Here is an 11,001-nt window from a genome sequence, read left to right as displayed (position 1 = left end):
AGGGTATAGGGTCTATAGGTCTACAGTATGGGACTGTAGGGTATAGGGTCTATAGGTCTACAGTATGGGACTGTAGGGTATAGGGTCTATAGGTCTACAGTATGGGGCTGTAGGGTATAGGTCATAGGGTCTACAGTATGGGGCTGTAGGGTATAGGACATAGGGTCTACAGTATGGGGCTGTAGGGTATAGGGTCTATAGGTCTACAGTATGGGGCTGTAGGGTATAGGACATAGGGTCGACAGTATGGGGCTGTAGGGTATAGGGTCTATAGGTCTACAGTATGGGGCTGTAGGGTATAGGGTCTATAGGTCTACAGTATGGGACTGTAGGGTATAGGGTCTATAGGTCTACAGTATGGGGCTGTAGGGTATAGGGTCTATAGGTCTACAGTATGGGGCTGTAGGGTATAGGTCATAGGGTCTACAGTATGGGGCTGAAGGGTATAGGACATAGGGTCTACAGTATGGGGCTGTAGGGTATAGGGTCTATAGGTCTACAGTATGGGGCTGTAGGGTATAGGACATAGGGTCGACAGTATGGGGCTGTAGGGTATAGGGTCTATAGGTCTACAGTATGGGGCTGTAGGGTATAGGGTCTATAGGTCTACAGTATGGGGCTGTAGGGTATAGGGTCTATAGGTCTACAGTATGGGACTGTAGGGTATAGGGTCTATAGGTCTACAGTATGGGGCTGTAGGGTATAGGGTCTATAGGTCTACAGTATGGGGCTGTAGAGTATAGGTCATAGGGTCTACAGTATGGGGCTGTAGGGTATAGGTCATAGGGTCTACAGTATGGGACTGTAGGGTATAGGGTCTATAGGTCTACAGTATGGGGCTGTAGGGTATAGGACATAGGGTCTACAGTATGGGACTGTAGGGTATAGGGTCTATAGGTCTACAGTATGGGGCTGTAGGGTATAGGGTCTACAGTATGGGGCTGTAGGGTATAGGGTCTATAGGTCTACAGTATGGGGCTGTAGGGTATAGGGTCTATGGGTCTACAGTATGGGGCTGTAGGGTATAGGACATAGGGTCGACAGTATGGGGCTGTAGGGTATAGGGTCTATAGGTCTACAGTATGGGGCTGTAGGGTATAGGGTCTATAGGTCTACAGTATGGGACTGTAGGGTATAGGGTCTATAGGTCTACAGTATGGGGCTGTAGGGTATAGGGTCTATAGGTCTACAGTATGGGGCTGTAGGGTATAGGTCATAGGGTCTACAGTATGGGGCTGAAGGGTATAGGACATAGGGTCTACAGTATGGGGCTGTAGGGTATAGGGTCTATAGGTCTACAGTATGGGGCTGTAGGGTATAGGACATAGGGTCGACAGTATGGGGCTGTAGGGTATAGGGTCTATAGGTCTACAGTATGGGGCTGTAGGGTATAGGGTCTATAGGTCTACAGTATGGGGCTGTAGGGTATAGGGTCTATAGGTCTACAGTATGGGACTGTAGGGTATAGGGTCTATAGGTCTACAGTATGGGGCTGTAGGGTATAGGGTCTATAGGTCTACAGTATGGGGCTGTAGAGTATAGGTCATAGGGTCTACAGTATGGGGCTGTAGGGTATAGGTCATAGGGTCTACAGTATGGGACTGTAGGGTATAGGGTCTATAGGTCTACAGTATGGGGCTGTAGGGTATAGGACATAGGGTCTACAGTATGGGACTGTAGGGTATAGGGTCTATAGGTATACAGTATGGGGCTGTAGGGTATATGTCATAGGGTATGCAGTATGGGACTGTAGGGTATAGGGTCTATAGGTATACAGTATGGGGCTGTAGGGTATAGGACATAGGGTCTACAGTATGGGGCTGTAGGGTATAGGGTCTATAGGTCTACAGTATGGGGCTGTAGGGTATAGGGTCTATAGGTCTACAGTATGGGGCTGTAGGGTATAGGGTCTATAGGTATACAGTATGGGGCTGTAGGGTATAGGGTCTATAGGTCTACAGTATGGGGCTGTAGGGTATAGGGTCTATAGGTCTACAGTATGGGGCTGTAGGGTATAGGGTCTACAGTATGGGGCTGTAGGGTATAGGGTCTATAGGTCTACAGTATGGGGCTGTAGGGTATAGGGTCTATAGGTCTACAGTATGGGGCTGTCGGGTATAGTTCATAGGGTCTACAGTATGGGGCTGTAGGGTATAGGGTCTATAGGTCTACAGTATGGGGCTGTAGGGTATAGGGTCTATAGGTCTACAGTATGGGGCTGTAGGGTATAGGTCATAGGGTCTACAGTATGGGGCTCTAGGGTATAGGACATAGGGTCTACAGTATGGGGCTGTAGGGTATAGGGTCTATAGGTCTACAGTATGGGACTGTAGGGTATAGGGTCTATAGGTATACAGTATGGGGCTGTAGGGTGTAGGTCATAGGGTATGCAGTATGGGACTGTAGGGTATAGGGTCTATAGGTATACAGTATGGGGCTGTAGGGTATAGGACATAGGGTCTACAGTATGGGGTTATAGGGTATAGGGTCTATAGGTCTACAGTATGGGGCTGTAGGGTATAGGGTCTATAGGTCTACAGTATGGGGCTGTAGGGTATAGGTCATAGGGTCTACAGTATGGGGCTGTAGGGTATAGGACATAGGGTCTACAGTATGGGGCTGTAGGGTATAGGGTCTATAGGATGGGGCTGTAGGGTATAGGGTCTATAGGTCTACAGTATTGGGCTGTAGGGTATAGGGTCTATAGGTCTACAGTATGGGGCTGTAGGGTATAGGGTCTATAGGTCTACAGTATGGGGCTGTAGGGTATAGGGTCTATAGGTATACAGTATGGGACTGTAGGGTATAGGGTCTATAGGTCTACAGTATGGGGCTGTAGGGTATAGGGTCTATAGGTCTACAGTATGGGACTGTAGGGTATAGGGTCTATAGGTCTACAGTATGGGACTGTAGGGTATAGGACATAGGGTCTACAGTATGAGGCTGTAGGGTATAGGTCATAGGGTCTACAGTATGGGACTGTAGGGTATAGGGTCTATAGGTCTACAGTATGGGGCCGTAGGGTATAGGACATAGGGTCTACAGTATGAGGCTGTAGGGTATAGGTCATAGGGTCTACAGTATGGGACTGTAGGGTATAGGGTCTATAGGTCTACAGTATGGGGCTGTAGGTTATAGGGTCTATAGGTCTACAGTATGGGACTGTAGGGTATAGGGTCTATAGGTATACAGTATGGGGCTGTAGGGTATAGGACATAGGGTCTACAGTATGGGGCTGTAGGGTATAGGGTCTATAGGTCTACAGTATGGGGCTGTAGGGTATAGGACATAGGGTCTACAGTATGGGACTGTAGGGTATAGGGTCTACAGTATGGGACTGTAGGGTATAGGTCATAGGGTCTACAGTATGGGACTGTAGGGTATAGGGTCTATAGGTCTACAGTATGGGGCTGTAGGGTATAGGGTCTATAGGTCTACAGTATGGGACTGTAGGGTATAGGGTCTATAGGTCTACAATATGGGGCTGTAGGGTATAGGGTCTATAGGTCTACAGTATGGGACTGTAGGGTATAGGGTCTATAGGTATACAGTATGGGGCTGTAGGGTGTAGGTCATAGGGTATGCAGTATGGGGCTGTAGGGTATAGGGTCTATAGGATGGGGCTGTAGGGTATAGGGTCTATAGGTCTACAGTATTGGGCTGTAGGGTATAGGGTCTATAGGTCTACAGTATGGGGCTGTAGGGTATAGGGTCTATAGGTCTACAGTATGGGGCTGTAGGGTATAGGGTCTATAGGTATACAGTATGGGACTGTAGGGTATAGGGTCTATAGGTCTACAGTATGGGGCTGTAGGGTATAGGGTCTATAGGTCTACAGTATGGGACTGTAGGGTATAGGGTCTATAGGTCTACAGTATGGGACTGTAGGGTATAGGACATAGGGTCTACAGTATGAGGCTGTAGGGTATAGGTCATAGGGTCTACAGTATGGGACTGTAGGGTATAGGGTCTATAGGTCTACAGTATGGGGCCGTAGGGTATAGGACATAGGGTCTACAGTATGAGGCTGTAGGGTATAGGTCATAGGGTCTACAGTATGGGACTGTAGGGTATAGGGTCTATAGGTCTACAGTATGGGGCTGTAGGTTATAGGGTCTATAGGTCTACAGTATGGGACTGTAGGGTATAGGGTCTATAGGTATACAGTATGGGGCTGTAGGGTATAGGACATAGGGTCTACAGTATGGGGCTGTAGGGTATAGGGTCTATAGGTCTACAGTATGGGGCTGTAGGGTATAGGACATAGGGTCTACAGTATGGGACTGTAGGGTATAGGGTCTACAGTATGGGACTGTAGGGTATAGGTCATAGGGTCTACAGTATGGGCTGTAGGGTATAGGTCATAGGGTCTACAGTATGGGGCTGTAGGGTATAGGGTCTATAGGTCTACAGTATGGGGCTGTAGGGTATAGGACATAGGGTCTACAGTATGGGGCTGTAGGGTATAGGGTCTATAGGTCTACAGTATGGGACTGTAGGGTATAGGGTCTATAGGTCTACAGTATGGGACTGTAGGGTATAGGTCGTAGGGTCTACAGTATGGGCTGTAGGGTATAGGTCATAGGGTCTACAGTATGGGGCTGTAGGGTATAGGGTCTATAGGTCTACAGTATGGGGCTGTAGGGTATAGGGTCTATAGGTATACAGTATGGGGCTGTAGGGTATAGGGTCTATAGGTCTACAGTATGGGGCTGTAGGGTATAGGGTCTATAGGTCTACAGTATGGGGCTGTAGGGTATAGGGTCTATAGGTCTACAGTATGGGACTGTAGGCTATAGGGTCTGTAGGTCTACAGTATGGGGCTGTAGGGTATAGGGTCTATAGGTCTACAGTATGGGGCTGTAGGGTATAGGGTCTATAGGTATACAGTATGGGGCTGTAGGGTATAGGGTCTATAGGTCTACAGTATGGGGCTGTAGGGTATAGGACATAGGGTCTACAGTATGGGACTGTATGGTATAGGGTCTATAGGTCTACAGTATGGGACTGTAGGGTATAAGACATAGGGTCTACAGTATGGGGCTGTAGGGTATAGGGTCTACAGGTCTACAGTATGGGGCTGTAGGGTATAGGACATAGGGTCTACAGTATGGGGCTGTAGGGTATAGGGTCTATAGGTCTACAGTATGGGGCTGTAGGGTATAGGACATAGGGTCTACAGTATGGGGCTGTAGGGTATAGGGTCTATAGGTCTACAGTATGGGGCTGTAGGGTATAGGACATAGGGTCTACAGTATGGGGCTGTAGGGTATAGGGTCTATAGGTCTACAGTATGGGACTGTAGGGTATAGGGTCTATAGGTCTACAGTATGGGGCTGTAGGGTATAGGACATAGGGTCTACAGTATGAGGCTGTAGGGTATAGGTCATAGGGTCTACAGTATGGGACTGTAGGGTATAGGGTCTATAGGTCTACAGTATGGGGCTGTAGGTTATAGGGTCTATAGGTCTACAGTATGGGACTGTAGGGTATAGGGTCTATAGGTATACAGTATGGGGCTGTAGGGTATAGGACATAGGGTCTACAGTATGGGGCTGTAGGGTATAGGGTCTATAGGTCTACAGTATGGGGCTGTAGGGTATAGGACATAGGGTCTACAGTATGGGACTGTAGGGTATAGGGTCTACAGTATGGGACTGTAGGGTATAGGTCATAGGGTCTACAGTATGGGACTGTAGGGTATAGGGTCTATAGGTCTACAGTATGGGGCTGTAGGGTATAGGGTCTATAGGTCTACAGTATGGGACTGTAGGGTATAGGGTCTATAGGTCTACAATATGGGGCTGTAGGGTATAGGGTCTATAGGTCTACAGTATGGGGCTGTAGGGTATAGGGTCTATAGGTCTACAGTATGGGACTGTAGGGTATAGGGTCTATAGGTCTACAGTATGGGGCTGTAGGGTATAGGGTCTATAGGTCTACAGTATGGGACTGTAGGGTATAGGGTCTATAGGTCTACAGTATGGGACTGTAAGATATAGCGTCTATAGATCTACAGTATGGGGCTGTAGGGTATAGGTCATAGGGTCTACAGTATGGGGCTGTAGGGTATAGGACATAGGGTCTACAGTATGGGGCTGTAGGGTATAGGGTCTATAGGTCTACAGTATGGGGCTGTAGGGTATAGGACATAGGGTCGACAGTATGGGGCTGTAGGGTATAGGGTCTATAGGTCTACAGTATGGGGCTGTAGGGTATAGGGTCTATAGGTCTACAGTATGGGACTGTAGGGTATAGGGTCTATAGGTCTACAGTATGGGGCTGTAGGGTATAGGGTCTATAGGTCTACAGTATGGGGCTGTAGGGTATAGGTCATAGGGTCTACAGTATGGGGCTGAAGGGTATAGGACATAGGGTCTACAGTATGGGGCTGTAGGGTATAGGGTCTATAGGTCTACAGTATGGGGCTGTAGGGTATAGGACATAGGGTCGACAGTATGGGGCTGTAGGGTATAGGGTCTATAGGTCTACAGTATGGGGCTGTAGGGTATAGGGTCTATAGGTCTACAGTATGGGGCTGTAGGGTATAGGGTCTATAGGTCTACAGTATGGGGCTGTAGAGTATAGGTCATAGGGTCTACAGTATGGGGCTGTAGGGTATAGGTCATAGGGTCTACAGTATGGGACTGTAGGGTATAGGGTCTATAGGTCTACAGTATGGGGCTGTAGGGTATAGGACATAGGGTCTACAGTATGGGACTGTAGGGTATAGGGTCTATAGGTCTACAGTATGGGGCTGTAGGGTATAGGGTCTACAGTATGGGGCTGTAGGGTATAGGGTCTATAGGTCTACAGTATGGGGCTGTAGGGTATAGGGTCTATAGGTCTACAGTATGGGGCTGTAGGGTATAGGACATAGGGTCGACAGTATGGGGCTGTAGGGTATAGGGTCTATAGGTCTACAGTATGGGGCTGTAGGGTATAGGGTCTATAGGTCTACAGTATGGGACTGTAGGGTATAGGGTCTATTGGTCTACAGTATGGGGCTGTAGGGTATAGGGTCTATAGGTCTACAGTATGGGGCTGTAGGGTATAGGTCATAGGGTCTACAGTATGGGGCTGAAGGGTATAGGACATAGGGTCTACAGTATGGGGCTGTAGGGTATAGGGTCTATAGGTCTACAGTATGGGGCTGTAGGGTATAGGACATAGGGTCGACAGTATGGGGCTGTAGGGTATAGGGTCTATAGGTCTACAGTATGGGGCTGTAGGGTATAGGGTCTATAGGTCTACAGTATGGGGCTGTAGGGTATAGGGTCTATAGGTCTACAGTATGGGACTGTAGGGTATAGGGTCTATAGGTCTACAGTATGGGGCTGTAGGGTATAGGGTCTATAGGTCTACAGTATGGGGCTGTAGAGTATAGGTCATAGGGTCTACAGTATGGGGCTGTAGGGTATAGGTCATAGGGTCTACAGTATGGGACTGTAGGGTATAGGGTCTATAGGTCTACAGTATGGGGCTGTAGGGTATAGGACATAGGGTCTACAGTATGGGACTGTAGGGTATAGGGTCTATAGGTATACAGTATGGGGCTGTAGGGTATAGGTCATAGGGTATGCAGTATGGGACTGTAGGGTATAGGGTCTATAGGTATACAGTATGGGGCTGTAGGGTATAGGACATAGGGTCTACAGTATGGGGCTGTAGGGTATAGGGTCTATAGGTCTACAGTATGGGGCTGTAGGGTATAGGGTCTATAGGTCTACAGTATGGGGCTGTAGGGTATAGGGTCTATAGGTATACAGTATGGGGCTGTAGGGTATAGGGTCTATAGGTCTACAGTATGGGGCTGTAGGGTATAGGGTCTATAGGTCTACAGTATGGGGCTGTAGGGTATAGGGTCTACAGTATGGGGCTGTAGGGTATAGGGTCTATAGGTCTACAGTATGGGGCTGTAGGGTATAGGGTCTATAGGTCTACAGTATGGGGCTGTCGGGTATAGGTCATAGGGTCTACAGTATGGGGCTGTAGGGTATAGGGTCTATAGGTCTACAGTATGGGGCTGTAGGGTATAGGGTCTATAGGTCTACAGTATGGGGCTGTAGGGTATAGGTCATAGGGTCTACAGTATGGGGCTCTAGGGTATAGGACATAGGGTCTACAGTATGGGGCTGTAGGGTATAGGGTCTATAGGTCTACAGTATGGGACTGTAGGGTATAGGGTCTATAGGTATACAGTATGGGGCTGTAGGGTGTAGGTCATAGGGTATGCAGTATGGGACTGTAGGGTATAGGGTCTATAGGTATACAGTATGGGGCTGTAGGGTATAGGACATAGGGTCTACAGTATGGGGTTATAGGGTATAGGGTCTATAGGTCTACAGTATGGGGCTGTAGGGTATAGGGTCTATAGGTCTACAGTATGGGGCTGTAGGGTATAGGTCATAGGGTCTACAGTATGGGGCTGTAGGGTATAGGACATAGGGTCTACAGTATGGGGCTGTAGGGTATAGGGTCTATAGGATGGGGCTGTAGGGTATAGGGTCTATAGGTCTACAGTATTGGGCTGTAGGGTATAGGGTCTATAGGTCTACAGTATGGGGCTGTAGGGTATAGGGTCTATAGGTCTACAGTATGGGGCTGTAGGGTATAGGGTCTATAGGTATACAGTATGGGACTGTAGGGTATAGGGTCTATAGGTCTACAGTATGGGGCTGTAGGGTATAGGGTCTATAGGTCTACAGTATGGGACTGTAGGGTATAGGGTCTATAGGTCTACAGTATGGGACTGTAGGGTATAGGACATAGGGTCTACAGTATGAGGCTGTAGGGTATAGGTCATAGGGTCTACAGTATGGGACTGTAGGGTATAGGGTCTATAGGTCTACAGTATGGGGCCGTAGGGTATAGGACATAGGGTCTACAGTATGAGGCTGTAGGGTATAGGTCATAGGGTCTACAGTATGGGACTGTAGGGTATAGGGTCTATAGGTCTACAGTATGGGGCTGTAGGTTATAGGGTCTATAGGTCTACAGTATGGGACTGTAGGGTATAGGGTCTATAGGTATACAGTATGGGGCTGTAGGGTATAGGACATAGGGTCTACAGTATGGGGCTGTAGGGTATAGGGTCTATAGGTCTACAGTATGGGGCTGTAGGGTATAGGACATAGGGTCTACAGTATGGGACTGTAGGGTATAGGGTCTACAGTATGGGACTGTAGGGTATAGGTCATAGGGTCTACAGTATGGGCTGTAGGGTATAGGTCATAGGGTCTACAGTATGGGGCTGTAGGGTATAGGGTCTATAGGTCTACAGTATGGGGCTGTAGGGTATAGGACATAGGGTCTACAGTATGGGGCTGTAGGGTATAGGGTCTATAGGTCTACAGTATGGGACTGTAGGGTATAGGGTCTATAGGTCTACAGTATGGGACTGTAGGGTATAGGTCATAGGGTCTACAGTATGGGCTGTAGGGTATAGGTCATAGGGTCTACAGTATGGGGCTGTAGGGTATAGGGTCTATAGGTCTACAGTATGGGGCTGTAGGGTATAGGGTCTATAGGTATACAGTATGGGGCTGTAGGGTATAGGGTCTATAGGTCTACAGTATGGGGCTGTAGGGTATAGGGTCTATAGGTCTACAGTATGGGGCTGTAGGGTATAGGGTCTATAGGTCTACAGTATGGGACTGTAGGCTATAGGGTCTGTAGGTCTACAGTATGGGGCTGTAGGGTATAGGGTCTATCGGTCTACAGTATGGGGCTGTAGGGTATAGGGTCTATAGGTATACAGTATGGGGCTGTAGGGTATAGGGTCTATAGGTCTACAGTATGGGGCTGTAGGGTATAGGACATAGGGTCTACAGTATGGGACTGTATGGTATAGGGTCTACAGGTCTACAGTATGGGGCTGTAGGGTATAGGACATAGGGTCTACAGTATGGGGCTGTAGGGTATAGGGTCTATAGGTCTACAGTATGGGGCTGTAGGGTATAGGACATAGGGTCTACAGTATGGGGCTGTAGGGTATAGGGTCTATAGGTCTACAGTATGGGGCTGTAGGGTATAGGACATAGGGTCTACAGTATGGGGCTGTAGGGTATAGGGTCTATAGGTCTACAGTATGGGACTGTAGGGTATAGGGTCTATAGGTCTACAGTATGGGGCTGTAGGGTATAGGGTCTATAGGTATACAGTATGGGACTGTAGGGTATAGGGTCTATAGGTCTACAGTATGGGGCTGTAGGGTATAGGGTCTATAGGTCTACAGTATGGGACTGTAGGGTATAGGGTCTATAGGTCTACAGTATGGGACTGTAGGGTATAGGACATAGGGTCTACAGTATGAGGCTGTAGGGTATAGGGTCTATAGGTCTACAGTATGGGGCTGTAGGGTATAGGGTCTATAGGTATACAGTATGGGACTGTAGGGTATAGGGTCTATAGGTCTACAGTATGGGACTGTAGGCTATAGGGTCTGTAGGTCTACAGTATGGGGCTGTAGGGTATAGGGTCTATAGGTCTACAGTATGGGGCTGTAGGGTATAGGGTCTATAGGTTTACAGTATGGGGCTGTAGGGTATAGGGTCTATAGGTCTACAGTATGGGGCTGTAGGGTATAGGACATAGGGTCTACAGTATGGGACTGTATGGTATAGGGTCTATAGGTCTACAGTATGGGACTGTAGGGTATAAGACATAGGGTCTACAGTATGGGGCTGTAGGGTATAGGGTCTACAGGTCTACAGTATGGGGCTGTAGGGTATAGGACATAGGGTCTACAGTATGGGGCTGTAGGGTATAGGGTCTATAGGTCTACAGTATGGGGCTGTAGGGTATAGGACATAGGGTCTACAGTATGGGGCTGTAGGGTATAGGGTCTATAGGTCTACAGTATGGGGCTGTAGGGTATAGGACATAGGGTCTACAGTATGGGGCTGTAGGGTATAGGGTCTATAGGTCTACAGTATGGGACTGTAGGGTATAGGGTCTATAGGTCTACAGTATGGGGCTGTAGGGTATAGGGTCTATAGG

At 48.1% G+C, this 11,001-nt stretch overlaps 2 protein-coding genes across 2 annotated transcripts in view; one reads left to right on the top strand and one right to left on the bottom strand.

Annotated features, from left to right (window-relative positions):
* Positions 1 to 11,001, bottom strand: part of card11 (caspase recruitment domain family, member 11) — a 140,091-nt gene that overhangs the window by 45,411 nt on the left and 83,679 nt on the right. The window lies entirely within an intron of this gene.
* The window catches only part of chst12a (carbohydrate (chondroitin 4) sulfotransferase 12a), a 121,077-nt gene that overhangs the window by 81,917 nt on the left and 28,159 nt on the right, over positions 1 to 11,001 (top strand). The gene's annotated exons all lie outside the window — the stretch shown is intronic.

The sequence above is a fragment of the Salvelinus fontinalis genome, unplaced genomic scaffold (assembly GCF_029448725.1).
Source record: "Salvelinus fontinalis isolate EN_2023a unplaced genomic scaffold, ASM2944872v1 scaffold_0191, whole genome shotgun sequence".
In the NCBI taxonomy this organism is placed as follows: Eukaryota; Metazoa; Chordata; class Actinopteri; order Salmoniformes; family Salmonidae; genus Salvelinus; species Salvelinus fontinalis.
Note: the sequence above shows the minus strand (reverse complement) of the source record. Positions and strands in the feature narration are given on the sequence as shown.